We start from the raw sequence: 19,525 nt of genomic DNA, 5'->3' as shown, positions 1-19,525 counted from the left end.
GTTCTCCTGTCACAAGGACGAAACCTGATCTGCAGAGACAGGAAGGACCTCAGTGAGGAAGCTGTCTTGTGCGAATTCTTAGTGTCTCTTAATGACACGATTATTACAGTAGATGCTCCAAACAGATGCTTATAATAAGTGATCTTTCTTTACGACGGACTGTTTCGGCTTTATTGCCATTTTCAAGTACCTGTAATTGCAGTTTTGATGCGAACATGTATGGATGCCCGTGTCATTTATATTAAAGTAGTTGTACAATATATCTGTACAATACAGTAGCTGTACAATACAGCTTCTTTAATATACATGACACTGGCACCCATACCTGTTCTCACCAAAATTGTAATTGCAGGTACTTGAAAATGGCGATAAAACAGAGACAGTCTGTCGTAAATAAAGATTACTTAATATAAGCATCTGTTTGGTGCATCTATTCTAAAAATAATCATGTCGTTATCAGACATATATTATGCTGCTGGCTCTAAAGTAGAAAAATTGTTCACTGTCTTCGCAGCATGACAAGAGGCAGCGGATAGCGTTCCTTGTAATCAAGCTATTTATCGCAACTACGAAAAATATGTAAAATTTTCAACTGTAAATAATTTTTATCCAGTTTCGTGAAAGACGTGTTTCTCCAGAATAGTTGAGGAAATAACGTTTTCGGTACGAGTGTCGCACTTGGGTAGAAGCAATTTCCTTAGTAACCCTAATCACAATTTTGGTTCATGAAGGGTTGCTCGACTCACAACGACAATTATACATGGACAATCAAAAAGAATCATCCGATTTATAAAAAGTCATAACATAGTTGAGATACGTGCGTGAACAACATATTGTTGGAAAGAGCTAACTCTAGAGTTTTACGTGGTTACCGCTAGCTAGCAGCTGTGTGCCCCCACTTCAATTCTTGTAAATTTGGTGTCGCGACAACATAAAGCGTTTTGTGTTCTACGTATTTCGCAGTGCGGGTCAGTAATAAGTGTTCAGCGTGGCTTCCGTACTAGGTATGGTGTAGATCCACCTACCAGCACGGAGCAGTTTTCAGCAAATGGAGAATGGAACAGAAATATGGATCCTTTCCGTAGTATTGATTGATGTTGAGCCAGAGCCTGAAAAATTATTCTGCGTTAATACTTGTCCTAGAAAAAAGACGTTTATGTGCTTTGCTGATGCTGTGAGCATTACAGCTTACTGTTTTCGCTGGTGCGGGATGCACTGCAGCCTATGTGATTTGTACTGAGGAAATTTCTCTCTTGAAGGTAGAGGAAGATTAAATAATTTTGATTATGGGACCGAAGGAAAGCTTGGTTTACGGAAATAAGTATGAAGCAAAACATTTGTCATTTAAACTACAGGAGGATTCGGATCTTTTGTGTCTGTTGTAAGTTCAATATGTTAATATGAAACTGTTTTACAGAATAGAGGTGACCACAATTTTGCCGTTCATGAGAAATGAATCCAGAATAACCACCACAGGCGAAATAACTGATTTGGAAGTGAAAGGTAACTTAAACAAGGAACGAAATGGGTAAGAAAATGTAGTATAACCTGTATAATTAAAATATTTTTATCCTTCTCAGAGTCATCTGTGTGATTAATTCTTGTGATAACGTAATTTTAGATGAAATTGTCTTACTGTTTTATGTGTGAATATTTGAGTATCATAAATGTATAATTGCGAGTCTCTTATCAGGTGTATCAACTGGTATAAATGTTTTGGCGTGTAAATAACAATTGTTCTTTTTACTGTGTATGTTTAAGGAAAGTTTCTCCATATTTATCATGTGACAAGACTAACGCCGCGAGCGTCAGGAAGAGGACGAATTAGAACGATATTGTAGTGGTATAAACTAGTAATGGATTGAAGTAAAATTTTGAGTAATGCATGTTTATGGGTAGTTAGTTTGTAGAATAGACAACAGGTGTGCATGTGTGTGTGTAAATAACATGTAAACACTACGCTGTCCTGTCCTGCACAAGGCATAATCCTATTCATTTTAGTGAATTAATAAGTAGCATTTGATTTATTAAAATGCAAGTGAACCACATTAGTGATGTGGATTCAGGTATTATATTGTCAGTTCATTTAATTTTTATTTTTATACTGTCAAGTCATTTCACTTTTATTTTTATATTGTAGATTCATCAAACTTTTTTATTTAAAAAAAATTATGTCTCACTTTTGTTCTTAAAATTAGTGAAAGACAATACTAAGCTGTATTGTGTATGACATTGTGAAATCACATAACTATGATGAACAATTTCTGTGAATGCAGTTGAGAACGTGAAAGCGAACCGGCTCAACTCTTACGAGACAGCGGGAGCAACGAGGAGGAGAGCTAGTTGTAAACTGGCGGGTTTCCCAGCAGGACACGCTGCCAACCGGGCCACTTCGGGAGTGTGGTCGACCACAAAAGAATGGTGCGGGGCAAACACTTTCCCTTGCACCCGGACCTAATGGGCGGCCGCACCAGTGCGACCCTTTGTGGAGGCGATGACCTGAGATGGGCGAGCGGTCCACCGCGCGGAAATCCATCTGCTGGCAACGCACCACACGAACGTGACCGTGACGAGACGGCTGCGGTGAAACGACAGAAGACAGGTGTAAAGGGGCGTGGAGCCTTTTGACAGGCACTGTCCAGAGAAAATGGCAGACTTCAACGACGCCTATCAACATTTCCTGGCGGATGCCCACTGTCAAGCGACAGTAAATCATAGTTCGATGTTCTCTGGTAGCTAAGGGTGGCACAAAGAAGAGCCATTAAGTGTCATCCTTGCCCATGTATATAAAAATGGCGTGTCAAACGAGGATACTGCACGAATTTGACCACACAAACATGGAACCAAATCGAGGTGTGTGACAGAATCCCTACTGACAGTGACAACCCCCCCCCCCCCCCCCACCCTTTATTTTGTGCCACGGAACAGTGGAACTACTGAGTGTGCCAGTGAAAGTGATTATGTCGTTCTTAGTCCAATGCATATACGTGTATTTCTGTCAGAGAAACTTTGACTCGTGTGTTATGCAGGGGTTCGATTTATTGGTGTTTATTAGACTGACTGTTGTATTTTGCAGGTGTTCTATTTATTATTTTTTTTTAGACTTTGACTCTTGTATTTTGCAGGTGTTTTATTTATTGGTGATTTTTTTAGACGTTGACTATTGTACTTTCAGAACTGTTTTATTGATCAATGTTTGTTCTTGTGTGATGTATTAGATTTGTGCTATTTTGTTTCGTAAATTCATCCCTGTGGCATTGCTTCGTTTATCAGTCAGGTAGCTATTCATTCTCATTGGACTGTGATCGATTAGCCTTTGCATGGGGCATATTTATAGTGAGGAACCCCTTAAGGGTAACAATCATATAATTAATTGTAGTTTCAGTATAATGACACAGTGATCATTGTTTGCTAACTAACTGAAATATGTTAGTGTGATTGAATTAGTGCCACAAAGTTATTTTAATTCTACAAATTATTAGTTTTATAAGATATAGAATTTTTTGCTATAACCACTTTGTAAAACATGTTTTTCTTCTTATCATTTTTTTGCCTTTGCGGATTGTGCATTGTAATGTTCTGCTTTATAATACTGATGTTATTTTCATGTGTTTTTTTTAATTGCTGTGGCACCTTTGCTATTTTCGTAAATTTTACTTGTTACTAAAGTCATAAATTTTCGTGTGATCAGTTGGCTCTTGCAATGAGCAAATACTGGTGACCTCCATAAGAGTAACAATCAGAAATTGTTTTCATATTAATGACACAGGAACCATTGTTTTTACTTGTTGACCGAATTAGGTCTACACTATCTTTTAAATAGGTGTCACAGATCGTTTATTTTTCTCTTTGAAATTGGTAGATTCTAAAGAAGTGTTGAAATTATTGTGTTTTAGCAAGTAGCTGGTGTCCTTTTTGCCTTTTCTTTACATTTTGGGTTTAAGTTGGGTGGGAGAAGCCTGCTTGGGAATGTCCTAGCATGGCCAGAAAATTCCATGCACAGTCTTTTCCCGGAGCGTTGGGGTTATGAAAGGTCTCTGTTGGATTCCTTTCATGTTAAATTCTTAAATATGTTGTCATTTACGGCATAAATTCCTCTTCTAAATTTACTATGGTGTTTCTGACTATCTGGGAGGAGACGGAGCAATGAAACGTGTTACTTTTACACATAAACAAGAACGATTTGTCACACTACTACACTTTAATACGCAGTTTATATGTAATTCATGTCACACAGTCTCATACGGAACCTCCATCCGCTTTCTTCTATATACTGTATATGATATGATATTGTCATCCCCTTTCCCTTCTGTGTGAAAGAATGGATGAGCAAATGTATGTTTAGTTGCATGCTTGATGGTAGCAGACAAGCCTGTCTGCTAGAGAACAGTAGGACCAAGAAGCAAAGATGTTTCTATTCTTAGCATGGTCCTGTCCTTCCCTTGTCATGTTGGTATAGGGAGTTGCCCCTCTGGTCCCTTCTGTTTTTATTTGTGAAGCACCCTTGGTAGGAGTCCAGGTCAGTCTGTCCGTGGCGAGCGTCTGAAGTGATAAGATCTCTGGCTAAGCGCGTGTCTGCTAAGTCCGTAGGACAATGGATTTCTTAAGTTCAGCCTAACTGAAAATTTAATGACCTTTATTTCAGGTTTAGCTCTAAAATATCTAATGTTATCTTAAATTGCAACGCAGTGAAATTCAAGTGTGAAGTTCAGAATATATTCCGGTAGTTGCTTTGTCACTACTTTGTGAGTGAAGTGGAACCACGTGTTGATCAGTAACTCTAAGATCATCAATCTTAAATGCGAATGTGCGTGAGATTATAACGTCTCGTCTTGACAATATTTTTCAACATAGCGACTTTCGTTTATGTTCAACCCATGTGGGGTGTACTTTGTGAGACCAGTACCACGTGCTTATACAATTGTTTGGCCCATCAGGTTAATAGTAAGACGATAGTAACCAGTTCGAGGTTTTTCTTTTGTAAATTGCTTTTCGATCTAATTTATTTTAATTATCAAAATTATTGTGGAGTTACACTCTTTGTGTAAACCAAGTTGACCATGTGAAGCATGTGGTGTAATCATCGAAGTAGGCCTCAGCTATTCTTTTCGGAAAGATTTCACAGAGAGTTAGTATGAATTTAGTATACCAGTGTGTGGTAATTACATGACGGACAGGATTGCGCTACGAACGTAACTTCTTTGGGTGAAAATTGAATGGGTTAGTTGTGGTTAATTTCCTCTCGCATATGTTTCAACGCTCTTCGTGTGTTATTCTATGAATGCAGTGTTGTATGCAGTCTCCCAATCTTGGCTCCATATTCGATGTGTTCCATAAGATTGCAAACTCACATTTTCACAATCCTAAATGAGGCACCAGTTTAGTTATGAATCAAGTTTAAAATGCTGAAATTTCAATGATCAATGTTAAAATAAATCTCCAAATACAAACTGATTTATTTCTTTTTATTTAAATTATCTTATATAACAGTTGCTCAGTAATGCGAGGTTAACTTCCTCAGATAGCTCACAGCTTTTAACCCACTTTTATTGTCTATCAGCTCCGCTTTCATAACAAATTAAGCAAGAACATTACATATTTGACGATGGCATGGAGAATCAAGAGAAGGAGGTTGTTTGTGTAAAGGCAAATTGCCAGCCCGTATACAATTTGTATATTGTAAAACCATGTTACATAAAACCTATTTTAATAACTGAAATGATTTAATCTCAAAATCAAGAATTATAAAAATTTTAATGTCTATTGATGATTTGCTGAAATATTTATTGTATACCTATACACTGAAGAGCCAAAGAAGATGCTACACCTGCCCAATATCATGTAAGGCCCCTGCGAACATGCAGAAGCGCCGCAACACGACGTGGCATAGACTCGACTAATGTCTGAGGTAGTGCTGGAGATAATTGACTCCGTGAAGTCTGCAGAACTGTCTATAAATTCTTAAGAGTACGAGGGGTGGAGATCTCTTCCGAAAAGCACGTTGCAAGACATTCCATTAATCATGTTCATGTCTGGGGAGTTTGGTGGCCAGCGGAAGTGTTTAATCTCAGAAGAGTGTTCCTGAAGCCACTCTGTAGCAATTCTGGACGTGTGGGGTGTGGCATTGTCCTGCTGGAATTGCCATCTCAATGCACAATGGGTGAATGGATGCAGGTGATCAGACAGGGTGTTTACGTACGTGTCACTCGTCGAAGTCGTATCTAGACATATCAGGGATCCCATATCAGTCCAACTGCACACGCCCCACACAATTACAGAGCCTCTACCAGCTTGAACAGTCCCCTGCTGACATGCAGGATCCATGGATTCGTGAGGTTGTCTCCATACCTGTACACGTCCATCCGCTCGATACAATTTGAAACAGCCTCGTCCAACCAGGCAACATGTTTCCAGTCATCAACAGTCCAATGTCGGCGTTGACGGGCCCAGGCGAGGCGTAAAGCAGTGTCATGGAGTCATCAAGGGTACACGACTGGGCCTTCGGCTCTGAACACCCTTGTCGATGATGTTTCGTTGAATGCTTCGCACGCTGCACTTGATGGCCAAAACTGAAATGTGAAGCAATTTGCGGAAGGGCTGCACTTCTGTCATGTTGAACGATTCCCTTCAGTCATCTTTGGTCCCGCTCTTGCAGGATCTTTTTCCAGTCGCAGCAGTGTCGGAGATTTGATATTTTACCGGATTCCTGATATCCGCGGTACACTCGTGAAATGGTCGCACTGGAAAATCCCCACAGCATCGCTACTTCGGAGATGTCCCATCTCTCGTGCGCTGACTGTGACACCACGTTCATACTCGCTTAAATCTTGATAACCTGCCTTTGTAGCAGCAGTAACCGACCTAACAACTGCGCCAGGCACTTGTTGTCTTATAGAGGCGTTGCCGACCGCAAGGCCGTAATCTACCTGTTTACTTATCTCTGTATTTGAATACGCTTGGCTATACCAGTTTCTTTGGCGCTTCAGTGCAGATATTGAAGTATACGTCTCAGAGGTCCTGTTTAATGATACTTTTTTGCTTCGAGTATCCTGTACTTTCAACTGTACGTGTTTACGCCATTAATTATGATCAACCGTATGAATACAGGGCTGTGGTAAACTTTCTGAAAAGTTTATGAGTTGCATGGTAGGTTGCGTTGAGAAATAGTTGTTAAAAAAATTCGATACGTTGCGCCGCTTCCGAGTTATTTACCGTCGAAGTTAGCCCATTAGGCGGTGCGCCCGCAATTTCAAGCGGCCCTCCAGGCACAATTAGTGCCAGCTGTTCTCATAGTGTAGACGAGAGAGCACGAGGCGAGTCAGCCTTTGACTGGGGATCCATTCTTACTACCGGCCCACGTCCAAATTTTGTATCACTCTCTTGTTCGGTTTTAGGAAACTAAACGAGGAACACTTATGGCGATACGCTCTGGCAGGGCACTTGAATTTACGCGCGAAACGACCTGATGGGCTAACTTCAGTGCTAATTGACTCCAAACCGGCGGAATGTATCGAATTCTTTTCTTAACAGGTATTTCTCAGCTAAACTGTTAAGAATTTTTTTTTCTTAACTGTTATTTCTCAGCAAACCAGAGGGCAGTTATAAGAGTCAAGGGGTACGAAAGGGAAGCAGTGGTTGAGAAGGGAGTGAGACAGGGTTATAGCGCATCCGCGATGTTATTCAATCTTACATTGAGCAAGCAATAAAGGAAACAAAAGAAAAATGTGGAGTAGGAATTAAAATCGAGGGAGAAGAAATAAAAACTCTGAGGTTTACCAATGACATTGTGATTCTGTCAGAGACAGCAAAGGACCTGGAAGAGTAGGTGAACGGAATGGACAGTGTCTTCAGAGGAGAATATAAGATTAACACCAACAAAAGCAAAACGTGGATAATGGTTCAAATGGTGCAAATGGCTCTGAGCACTATGGGACTTACTGCTATGGTCATCAGTCTCCTAGAACTTAGAACTACTTAAAACCTAACTAACCTAAGGGCATCACACACACCCATGCCCGAGGCAGGATTCGACCCTGTGACCGCAGCTGTCGCGCGGTTCCAGACTGTAGCACCTAGAACCTCACAGCCACTCCGGCTGGTGTGGATAATGGGATGTAGTCGAACTCGACAAGGTGATACTGAGGGAATTAGATTAGGAAATGAGCAATTTAAAGTAGTGGATGAGTTTTGCTATTTTGGGCAGCAAAATAACTCAGGATGATCGAAGTAGAGAGGGTATAAGTTGTAGACTGGCAATGGCAAGAAAAGCGTTGCTGAAGAAGAGAAATTTGTTAACATCGAGTGTAAATGTAAGCAGCAGGAAGTCTTTCCTGAAAGTACTTGCAAGGAGTGTAGCCATGTATGGAAGTGAAACATGGACGATAAATAATTTGGACGAGAAGAAAATAGAAGCTTCTGAAATGTGTTGGTGCGGAAGAATTCTGAAGATTGGATGTGTAGATCGTGCCACTAGTGAGGAGGTACTAAATACAAGTGAGGAGAAGAGGAATTTGTGGCACAACTTGACGAGAAGTAGGGATCGGATGGTAGGACACGTCATGAGGCATCAAGGGATCAACTACTTAGTATTGGAGCGAAGTGTGGAGGGTAAAAATTGTAGAGGGAGAGCAAGAGATGAATATATCAAACAGATTCAGTATGATGTAGATTGCAGTAGTTACTCGGAGATGAAGAGGCTTGCACAGGACAGAGTAAAAGGAGAGCTGCATGAAACCAGTCTTTGCACTGAAAACAACAACACCATTTTTCAGCACAGCCTGCATACATTTTCACTGTTCCTGGCCACCCTGAATATGATGGAGAGTGGGAAGATGATATTAGAAACAACATCGTGCATAGCCGAACGCTATAATGTATGAAAACCCCTACAGCAGACGGTTATTCAGAAGGGGATGTTGAGTGGTTAGTGGTGAACTTCACCGTCATAGATCTGACTCCTACTTCTTGATAAAGAGCGAGATGGGGTCACAGAGGGAGTCGTTGCTTTGGCATGCAGTGTGCTGGTCGTGCTTCCTGTGCTGGAGAGGCTGGAACATAACGTACTGGAAAGCGTTGAGCGCTGGCAAAGTAAACTCAGCCAGTCGCTTTGGCTGATTGGTTCTAGGCACTTAAATCGGTCGCAGGTTCGAATCCTGCCTCGGGTATGGATGTGTGTGATGTCCTTCGGTTAGTTAGGTTTAAGTAGTTCTAAGTTCTAGGGGACTGATGACCTCAGACGTTAAGTCCCATAGTGCTCAGAGCCACTTGAACCATCCCTGGACGTCTGGCGCTACTTCGTGCGTCACTTATTCACTACAGCAGTGAAGGCGAGTGAGTACAGCTGAACACCAAATGGTAGGGTCCCGACCGGTACGGACAGACTGCTGCCGCCAGCCGCCGTGTGTCAGAGTGGCAGCCGGCCGGGCTGAGTACAGCTGCACACCAAATGGTAGGGTCCCGACCGGTACAGACAGACTGCTGCCGCCAGCCGCCGTGTGTCAGAGTGGCAGCCGGCCGGGCTGAGTACAGCTGCGCACCAAATGGTAGGGTCCCGACCGGTACGGACAGACTACTGCCGCCAGCCGACATGTGTCAGAGTGGCAGCAGGCCGGGCTGAGTACAGCTGCGCACCAAATGGTAGGGTCCTGACCGGTACGGACAGACTGCTGCCTCCAGCCGCCGTGTGTCAGAGTGGCAGCCGGCAGGGCTGAGTACAGCTGCACACCAAATGGTAGGGTCCCGAAAGGTACGGACAGACTGCTGCCGCCAGCCGCCGTGTGTCAGAGCGACAGCCGGCCGGGCTGAGTACAGCTGCGCACCAAATGGTAGGGTCCCGACTGGTACGGACAGACTGCTGCCGCCAGCCGCCGTGTGTCAGAGTGGCAGCCAGCCAGGCTGAGAACAGCTGGGCACCAAATGGTAGGGTCCTGACTGGTACGGACAGACTGCTGCCACCAGCCGCCATGTGTCAGAGTGGCAGCCAGCCGGGGTGAGTACAGCTGCGCACCAAATGGTAGGGTCCTGACTGCTACGGACAGACTGCTGGCGCCAGCCACCGTGTGTCAGAGTGGCAGCCGGCCGGGCTGAGTACAGCTGCGCACCAAATGGTAGGGACCCGACCGGTACGGACAGACTGCTGCCGCCAGCCGCCGTGTGTCAGAGCGGCAGCCGGCCGGGCTGAGTACAGCTGCACACCAAATGGTAGGGTCCCGACCGGTACGGACAGACTGCTGCCGCCAGCCGCCGTGTGTCAGAGTGGCAGCCGGCCGGGCTGAGTACAGCTGCGCACCAAATGGTAGGGTCCGGACCGGTACGGACAGACTGCTGCCGCCAGCCGCCGTGTGTCAGAGCGGCAGCCAGCCTGGCTGAGTACAGCTGCGCACCAAATGGTAGGGTCCCGACCGGTACGGACAGACTGCTGCCGCCAGCCGCCGTGTGTCAGAGCGGCAGCCGGCTGGGCTGAGTAAAGCTGCGCACCAAATGGTAGGGTCCCGACCGGTACGGACAGACTGCTGCCGCCAGCCGCCGTGTGTCAGAACGGCAACCGGCCGGGCTGAGTACAGCTGCGCACCAAATGGTAGGGTCCGGACCGGTACGGACAGACTGCTGCCGCCAGCCGCCGTGTGTCAGAGCGGCAGCCGGCCTGGCTGAGTACAGCTGCGCAACAAATGGTAGGGTCCTGACCGGTACGGACAGACTGCTGCCGCCAGCCGCCGTGTGTCAGAGCGGCAGCCGGCCGGGCTGAGTACAGCTGCACACCAAATGGTAGGGTCCCGACCGGTACGGACAGACTGCTGCCGCCAGCCGCCATGTGTCAGAGCGGCAGCCGGCCGGGCTGAGTACAGCTGCGCACCAAATGGTAGGGTCCCGACCGGTACGGACAGACTGCTGCCGCCAGCCGCCGTGTGTCAGAGTGGCAGCCGGCCGGGCTGAGTACAGCTGCGCACCAAATGGTAGGGTCCCGACCGGTACGGACAGACTGCTGCCGCCAGCCGCCGTGTGTCAGAGCGGCAGCCGGCTGGGCTGAGTAAAGCTGCGCACCAAATGGTAGGGTCCCGACCGGTACGGACAGACTGCTGCAGCCAGCCGCCGTGTGTCAGAGCGGCAGCCGGCCGGGCTGAGTACAGCTGCGCACCAAATGGTAGGGTCCCGACCGGTACGGACAGACTGCTGCCGCCAGCCGCCGTGTGTCACAGTGGCAGCCGGCCGGGCTGAGTACAGCTGCACACCAAATGGTAGGGTCCTGACCGGTACGGACAGACTGCTGCCGCCAGCCGCCGTGTGTCAGATCGGCAACCGGCCGGGCTGAGTACAGCTGCGCACCAAATGGTAGGGTCCGGACCGGTACGGACAGACTGCTGCCGCCAGCCGCCGTGTGTCAGAGCGGCAGCCGGCCTGGCTGAGTACAGCTGCGCAACAAATGGTAGGGTCCTGACCGGTACGGACAGACTGCTGCCGCCAGCCGCCGTGTGTCAGAGCGGCAGCCGGCCGGGCTGAGTACAGCTGCGCACCAAATGGTAGGGTCCCGACCGGTACGGACAGACTGCTGCCGCCAGCCGCCATGTGTCAGAGCGTCAGCCGGCCGGGCTGAGTACAGCTGCGCACCAAATGGTAGGGTCCCGACCGGTACGGACAGACTGCTGCCGCCAGCCGCCGTGTGTCAGAGTGGCAGCCGGCCGGGCTGAGTACAGCTGCGCACCAAATGGTAGGGTCCCGACCGGTACGGACAGACTGCTGCCGCCAGCCGCCGTGTGTCAGAGCGGCAGCCGGCCGGGCTTAGTAAAGCTGCGCACCAAATGGTAGGGTCCCGACCGGTACGGACAGACTGCTGCAGCCAGCCGCCGTGTGTCAGAGCGGCATCCGGCCGGGCTGAGTACAGCTGCGCACCAAATGGTAGGGTCCTGACCGGTACGGACAGACTGCTGCCGCCAGCCGCCGTGTGTCAGAGCGGCAGCCGGCCGGGCCCTCAGTGGTTCACAACCCCACGACAGGCCACATCAGTCCGCTCACCCCACCGCCGCCTCACAACGAACCCAGGGTTACTGTGCGGTTCGGCCCCCAGTACACCCCCAGGAATGTCTTCTAAACATTCATGGTGGTGTCTGTTTGTTCTATATCGTGTCTCCCTACCATTTTCGCGCAACGACGCTCTGAGCTTGTTTTTTAGAGAGTTGACTAGTTTGAACCTGTCACCTGTTGCTGGTAAGGAGACGCCAGACCACACATGGCATGTTGCATTCAGAAGAGTTCAGTGAGACTAGCGATGATTGAACCAAATACTTAATGATTTCAGCGTCAGCTCCACTGCACTCCCTGTAAAAGAATCTTAATACTAACTAAATTTAGTGGAAGGGGTTCAAGGCTTTCCCATTTTTAGTTAGCTGGTAAAATAACGTCGGAAAAGCAGTTAAGTTTACCGTTGAAAATTTTATTCTACTCACAAAACATTGTTTATAAATTGCACTATTGATAAAAGGAAATGTTTTAATACAGGATGGTAAAAACCAACTGTGTTCAACAAAAATGTGAACGAATATTCCCTGAGTGGGTTTCCAAGTTCTACAATGGATCGAAGGATGACCTATGCCATATCACATGTATAATCTAGGTTTAAATTAAGTTTCACAAAAGAGCAAACTATCAAAATGGTCTACAGTGACCTTCAATTATCTTTAATTACTTATTTAACTTGTCATAAATTACAGTGGCTGATGTGGCTTTTTAATAACTATATAACCAAAAAATCATCGCGTTTCAGATTTTTACTTCGAGTGGCAAATGTGAACACCATGAGCTTTAATTGACGATAGACACTAGTATTACGCAAAAAGGGGGTGTAACAGATGAGACCTCTGCAGTTCTGAGTACGTCTCCGAAGTAACTCTCCCCTAACTTCTCCTTACTACAATTTACCGAAGTTGGTTTAAAAAAAAACTATCTGGTTGTGTTTTCATCTGACCAATCAGGGTCTCAATGTTAACCTTAAGATCCGCCTACAAAAATTCTGTCTATCAAATGAGAAACGTTATACTTTTCGTGCTGGGGCAATGTTTTTAAAGTTTACAACGTAACAGAGACGCGAAAAAGTCTCACGCTAAAACCTGCAGCTGGTGTGATCCTTTTAGCGTTATCGTAGTATCTACACTGTTCTTCTGAAGAGCTCTATCTTTTAACATGGGCTGGGCGGGTGGTCCTAATGTAACACAGACGCGAAAAAGTCTCACGCTAAAGCTTGCAGGTGGTGTGGCCCTTTTCGTGTTATCGTAAGATCTATACTGTTTTTTCTGGAGGGCTCTAGCTTTTAACATGGGCTGGGGGGTGGTCCTTGACGTAACAGAGACGCGAAGAAGTCTCACGCTAAAACTTGCGGGTGGTGTTGTCCTGATGGTTAGCTGGCGACGTGGGTGTCCAGTCCGTCCCTTATCGTAGGGACTTCTAGCTTAACACGGCTCTGCTCTCGGCTTCTGTTCTCGTTTCTCCCTTCGGAACTGCGTGTGTCTCACGGTGGGAAGGTATGACATGCATTTAGGCATTCTTGTGTTAGTCTGCGGTATTCCATTTGCTCACTCGTTACTCGTGTTACTTTGATTAACTTAATGTCACGATTTATTCGGAGCTGTGTGACATACTACTGGATTTGCTTATCATGTCAGGGTTTTCATGGAAGGTGTTGGATTTGCCTGACACCTTACAGTCTCACACCAGACGAGTGTAACCCCAAAGTTTGTGTGGTAGAGTAATTATGGTGTACACGTACGTGGAGAAAGTGTTGGCGCAGCAACTGCCGCCATAGTGTAACTGAGGAGGATTAAGGGGAACCAGCCGGCATTTGCCGAGGCAGATGGAGAACCGCCTTAAAAACCATCCACAGGCCGTCCGCCGGGAGGATTCGTGCCAGTGACAGGCACACCTTTCCCGCTCTGAAAGCAGTGCGTTAAACCGCACGGCTAACCGGGCGGGCTATCGATATTTAAAAAAGTATCATTATCGGTACTGTTAAAATCGAAAAACGGTATCGACATATCGACGGAAAAATATCGACGTATTGGCCTAATAAAGTATCGGCTGCACATCGTAAATATACTAGTACCAGTTTAAGAGCTATATTTTTAGTTATTGATTTAATATTAGATATTCTGTGCATCAACAAGCAGCACCTGCTTATCCCCCCTAGAGCAAGAATTGAAAGGAAATCGCGGCATGTTCACGCTTGGCGATGACCACTTTGCTGACAATGGTAGCTGGATGTAAGTGGCACAATAAAAGGTGTACGATGGGTCCGTCGCTCGTTTTCGTCACATATCGGATTTGTCCAGAACACTGCATTCCGACTTCCCTGTTTTTTCACTTCTGCCAACGCCAGAGACCTAGCAGTTGTAGCCTCAACATTGTACGGTGAAGTTAAGCGTTGCAGTTTCTGTCGGTAGCATCGTTACACAAGCACTTCGCCTCACACGTCTCCGCCCACCGGAAAGACCAGTCTTGTCATTTAGATTTTTCCTCATCATTTTCAGGAGATTTTTTTTTAATGCAACTGCTGTGTTATTTCTTTACATCGCAAACCTTGTTATTCCATTCACACCGCTGGCCCGCACTGCAACCGGGCTGCTTGTTTGTGCCACTTGTACCTGCTTCACGCAGTCAAAAAGAAAGACTGGACGTGATGAAAGCTCAAAAAGTAGTAAGACTCCTTCACACAGAGAAAGTAAAATTATGTTCTACTACAATTTCAAAAGAACAATTTAAATTATATATCGAAAATTGAGAAAGAAACGTAATATAAAATAAAAATATCGGCACTCGATATTTCCATATAGATGTCGATATTTATTGAGGAAGGAGTTGCAGGTTTACCTTGATTATCTTAGGAAGAATTATCGATACATTGATATTTATCAATAGCCCTACCTTGAAACCATTCCAAAGGTAAAAATCTACAAGGGAAAGATCCTGGCACTATGGCAATCACAGAACGTGACGATTTTTGCAACTCAATCTTCCGCGGAACGTTAGGCGTCGATGACGTGTCACCTGACGACAAGAATTGAAGGGGCCTCCGCCATGCTGGAGTAACATACCGTACTTATTCTTGTATTCAGAAATGAATTTCTTCCAGTGATGGCCGGCCGCGGTGGCCGTGCGGTTCTAGGCGCTCCAGTCCGGAGCCGCGCTGCTGCTACGGTCGCAGGTTCGAATCCTGCCTCGGGTATGGGTGTGTGTGATGTCGTTAGGTTCGTTAGGTTTAAGTAGTTCTAAGTTTTAGGGGGCTGATGACCACAGCAGTTGAGTCCCATAGTTCTCAGAGCCATTTGAACCATTTTGAACCTTCCAGTGATGCTGTAAGGTCGCGCTCAGCAACGCTTACACGACGGAGCACTGTAAGACCACGCGGTAACACAACGAGCCCTTTCATCTGTTTGTCATATCACACGACACGTTTGCAACAAGCGTTGTTGCAAATGTATCTCCCCATAGGCGCGTGAGTTTTCGTCGAAACACAGGTGTGAGTTTAAATGGCTCTCAGCACTATGGGACATTACATCTGAGGTCATTAGTCCCCTGTACTTAGAACTACTTAACCTAACTAACCTGAGGACATCACACACATCCATGCTCGAGGCAGGATTTGAACCTGCGACCATAGCAGCAGCGCGGTTCCGGAGTTGGTGTGAGTTACGAGTGCTACTGATGCTGTGAGAAGTGAAAATACCTTCATTAGCAAACAGTGTGGATGAGATTGCTCGGTGATTTGCAGTTAACCAACTACAAAAGTGAATCGACTTCCTTCGTCACCTTCTCAAAAGTGCTGATCCGCTGTAGGTGATAGTGGAGGAGGTCATACATACGTAGTGTCGGCGTTATTTTTGTATGATGAACACTAAAACGCATAGCAGTTTTGCGTGTACTTGTTGACGGAGTGCGCTCCACCAACAGAACAGTGTCTTCCGACGCTACTCACTTGTGTTCACATGATGCGCGCCGCACGCCAGCGGAAACGCAAGTAAACAACTCGACTCTCGCACACTACGGTTACGAAATCGTCTGCATATTCACCAGGAGCTGCAGCGGCGGCGGTTCCATTACAGAACCTGTACGCAAATATCGTACCGGCATACACTGTGTTTAAAAATTCGTACGGTATGCTTGACGATAAAGTACACACATTAAAAAAGGTTTTGCATCACGCCGGTTCCCTGAACTCGGGAAGATAGACGTCGACTGTGGATATTGTATCCCGGACACAGTCCTTTTGACTGTTCAGAGATGTAACTAAACCCGCCCAAAGATGTAAACAACCATCCATGAGCAGCGCCTATTAGACGGAGGGGGTCCGACAGGCGATTAGTTCCAGTCAACCCACCAGGAAGGTGGTACACGGCTCATGTTGTCTGTCTTTCAACCATGACTAGACTGTCAATATCGCAGTTCGATCGTGTCCGCATTGTTACTTTGTGCCAGGAAGGGCTCTCAACAGGGGAAGTGTCCAGGCTCCTAGGAGTGAACCCAAGCGATGTTGTTCGGACATGGAGGAGATACAGAAAGACAGGAACTGTCGATGACATGCCTCGCTCAGGTCGTCCAAGGGCTACTACTGCAATGGATGACCGCTACCTATGGCTCAGAGGAACCCTGACAGTAGCGCCACCAAGTGAATAATGCTTTTCGTACAGCCACAGGACGTCGTGTTACGACTCAAACTGTGCGCAATAGGCTGCACGATGCGCAACTTCACTCCCGACGTCCATGGCCAGGTCCATCTTTGCAGCCACGACACCATGCAGCGCGGTACAGACGGGCCCAACGACATGCCGAATGGACCGCTCAGGATCGGCATCACGTTCTCTCCTCCAACGAGTGTCGCATATGCCTTCAACCAGACAATCGTCGCAGACTTGTTTGGAGGCATCCCGGTCAGGCTGAACGCCTTAGACACACTGTGCAGCGAGTGCAACAAGGTGGAGGTTCCCTGCTGTTTTGGGGTGGCTCGTAGACGGAAACCCTAAGCTAATAATGAAGTGCAGCGACAAAGTGGCAGGCTTCGTGACAGACGCAACCTTCGCTTCAGGCGCGAATAAAAAGAAAAGAAAGGAAAGGTAAATTAACGGAAATGTACTCAGGTCGTTTTCTGCGGCATGTGTGGCCGAGGCTAATGCGAAATTCAACGAATGGATAGGGTATCGCCAATTTTTTTACTTTACGGAGTAGCTTTTTTGCAAAGAATGTATAAATCAGACAGCATTGTTAGCTAGGGATACGCGGAATGGTTTTGCGCTGTAGGCAAGTGTCGTCCTTATCTCCGGAGTTGAATGCTCTATTTCCAATGTGGCCGCCCTGATTTAGGTATTCCGTGATTTTCTCAAAGCACTTCAGGCAAATGCCTAGATGGTTCGAGCTGTTAAGGCCACGACCGCCATTATACCACTACCTGTCCCGTACCCGTGGAACTAGACCAGTAAGTATGTAAATGCAAGCACGCACGCGTTACGTTTTTTGTTCTTAAGCTGTGACACCGTGACTTGCTCAGTGTCCTTATAAAAGCGATCTGCGGACGAATTAAACTACTGCTAACGACAGAGGTAAGACATACTGCCGTAAATAGTCGGAATGTCGGCTGTTACTTAACCCCGGTAAAGGACAATCAGAGCAGCATCCAAAACATCGGGAACTATTTACATCGCGAAGCTGTAATGTAAACAGCAGAATTCTTCTACTCTGATGTAATAAGACAGCTGTATAAGACAAATGCGGTTTACGAGCATTTTGTTTTCTGGGAACCTCTCCAAAGTCACTTCCACTGTCAGTGGAAACAAACGCGGCAGTCGTCACCTACTGGTAGGTTTGTGTGAATACTCTGACGCAGTTCTGGGCGTGGTGCACGCAAGCAACAGCACAGAACCGACGCCTTAAACGCTGGGGTCCGAATCGATGACGTCACTTGTCTCGTATACACAGAGAAAGAGCTAGGATATCGAAAGCTGGACCTTATACGGAACTTCAAAGCACAGCTGCCAGTCGTCAGCTGTAAAAGCAGCGACGGAAAAGCCGAACTAAAGAAGCACACGGAAAGTATCTCCAAAGTAGATGGGACGAAGCAGCTGCACAATGTATGTTAGGAATTTTTCAGAGGAGATCGTGTTTACTCACGGTGTGAGCGCGGTGTGTGCAGAACGTGTGCCGAGACGGAGCTGTGGCCGACTGGCGAGCTTCCGCCGTGCGCGCAGCTGCCGTCCTTGTCCTCTGCAGCAGGTACAGTCGGTGGCGCGTCACAGCGCGCCGGCGCTCTGCACACGTGGCGCCTTGCGGCCGGCGGCCGGCTGGAAACGCACGGCGCCGCGGCGTGGCGGAAGCGTGCGCCGCCCCGCTGCTCTTAATCCGCTCCACCTGCGTTTCTGCGTGTGTCCGTGTGGCGGCTCTGCGGCTAAACAGGCCGACCGACATACTTTCAGAGACACTGCAACTGAATTAGCAGAGTGCTCCAAAACAAAAAATCGCTTACACGTGACAAACGCTTAGACATTAACATGATTCTGATGCAGTGTTCTTCTGACAGTGTCGCTTCAGTTGTTACGAATGCTCCGTAACTGTTGTGGTCTTCAGTCCGAAGGCTGGTTTAACGCTGCCATCCGTTCGACTCTGTCCTGTGCAACTCTTTTCATCTCTGCCTACCTACAGTAACCTACAGCTGTCTGAACCCTGCTGCTGTGCCAGAGCCTTCGTTTCCTTCTATATTTTTTGTCTCACATACTTCCCTCCATCACGACATTGACGGTATCTTAACACTTCAGGACGTGTCCTTTCAACCGATGCTCTTTCTGCCAGTTTCGTTCAGAGCACACTCTTTGCTCACTCGATCTGCCCATTACATCTTCCACCTTTCTTCTCTAGCACCATGCTCCAAAAGCTGTCCTATCTTTGTCTGAACTCATAATATGTGAGCTTTCAGGGCCAGCGTCTTCATGAATTACAACTTCCGGGCTAAATTGCCGTGGTTCATATAGATATTTGTTCTCCTTCCTGACGTTTCGTTGCCTACTGCGGGCAACATCTTCTGAGGTGAGTCGCCGACTCTGAGGTCGCCAACTCACCTCAGAAGATGATGTCCGCAGTAGGCAACGAAACGTCAGGAAGGAGAACAAGTTTTATATATGGACCACTGCAATTCAGCCCGGAAGTTTTAATTAATGATTTGTCTGAACTGTTCATGGCCCACGTTTCAATTACTCATACTTCTCCTAAGTTTCCCTCGCAGCTTGTTCACTGTTCACATTCAGCAACATCGGGCACATAGCACAACCTGTCTTCTCCCTTCTCAACCACTGCTTCCCTTCCGTGTCCTGCTCCTGTAACTGCCACGCGAGGTAGCTGCGCGGCCTGGGGCGCCTTGTCACGGTTCGCGCCACTCCCCCCGCCGGAGGTTCGACTTCTCCCTCGGGCATGGGTGTGTGTGTTGTCATTAGCGTAAGTTAGTTTAAGTTAGATTAAGTAGTGTGTAAGCCTAGGGACCGAGCAGTTTCGTCCCATAGGA

General features: G+C 46.8%; 1 protein-coding gene across 2 annotated transcripts in view; it reads right to left on the bottom strand.

The window, feature by feature from the left end:
• The window catches only part of LOC126267437 (sodium/potassium/calcium exchanger 3-like), a 292,258-nt gene extending 273,914 nt beyond the window's left edge, over positions 1 to 18,344 (bottom strand). Inside the window, exon 1 of one of the 2 annotated variants that reach the window (XM_049972698.1) lies at positions 18,145 to 18,344. The gene's annotated coding sequence lies outside the window, so the exon portion shown is untranslated. The remainder of the gene's footprint in view (positions 1 to 18,144) is intronic. The other variant, XM_049972697.1, reaches the window with a different exon arrangement.
• Positions 18,345 to 19,525: the final 1,181 nt, after the last annotated feature.

The sequence above is a fragment of the Schistocerca gregaria genome, chromosome 4 (assembly GCF_023897955.1).
Source record: "Schistocerca gregaria isolate iqSchGreg1 chromosome 4, iqSchGreg1.2, whole genome shotgun sequence".
NCBI classification, from domain to species: Eukaryota; Metazoa; Arthropoda; class Insecta; order Orthoptera; family Acrididae; genus Schistocerca; species Schistocerca gregaria.
The sequence above is the reverse complement of the archived record's forward strand: the minus strand, read 5'-3'. Positions and strand labels throughout refer to the sequence as shown.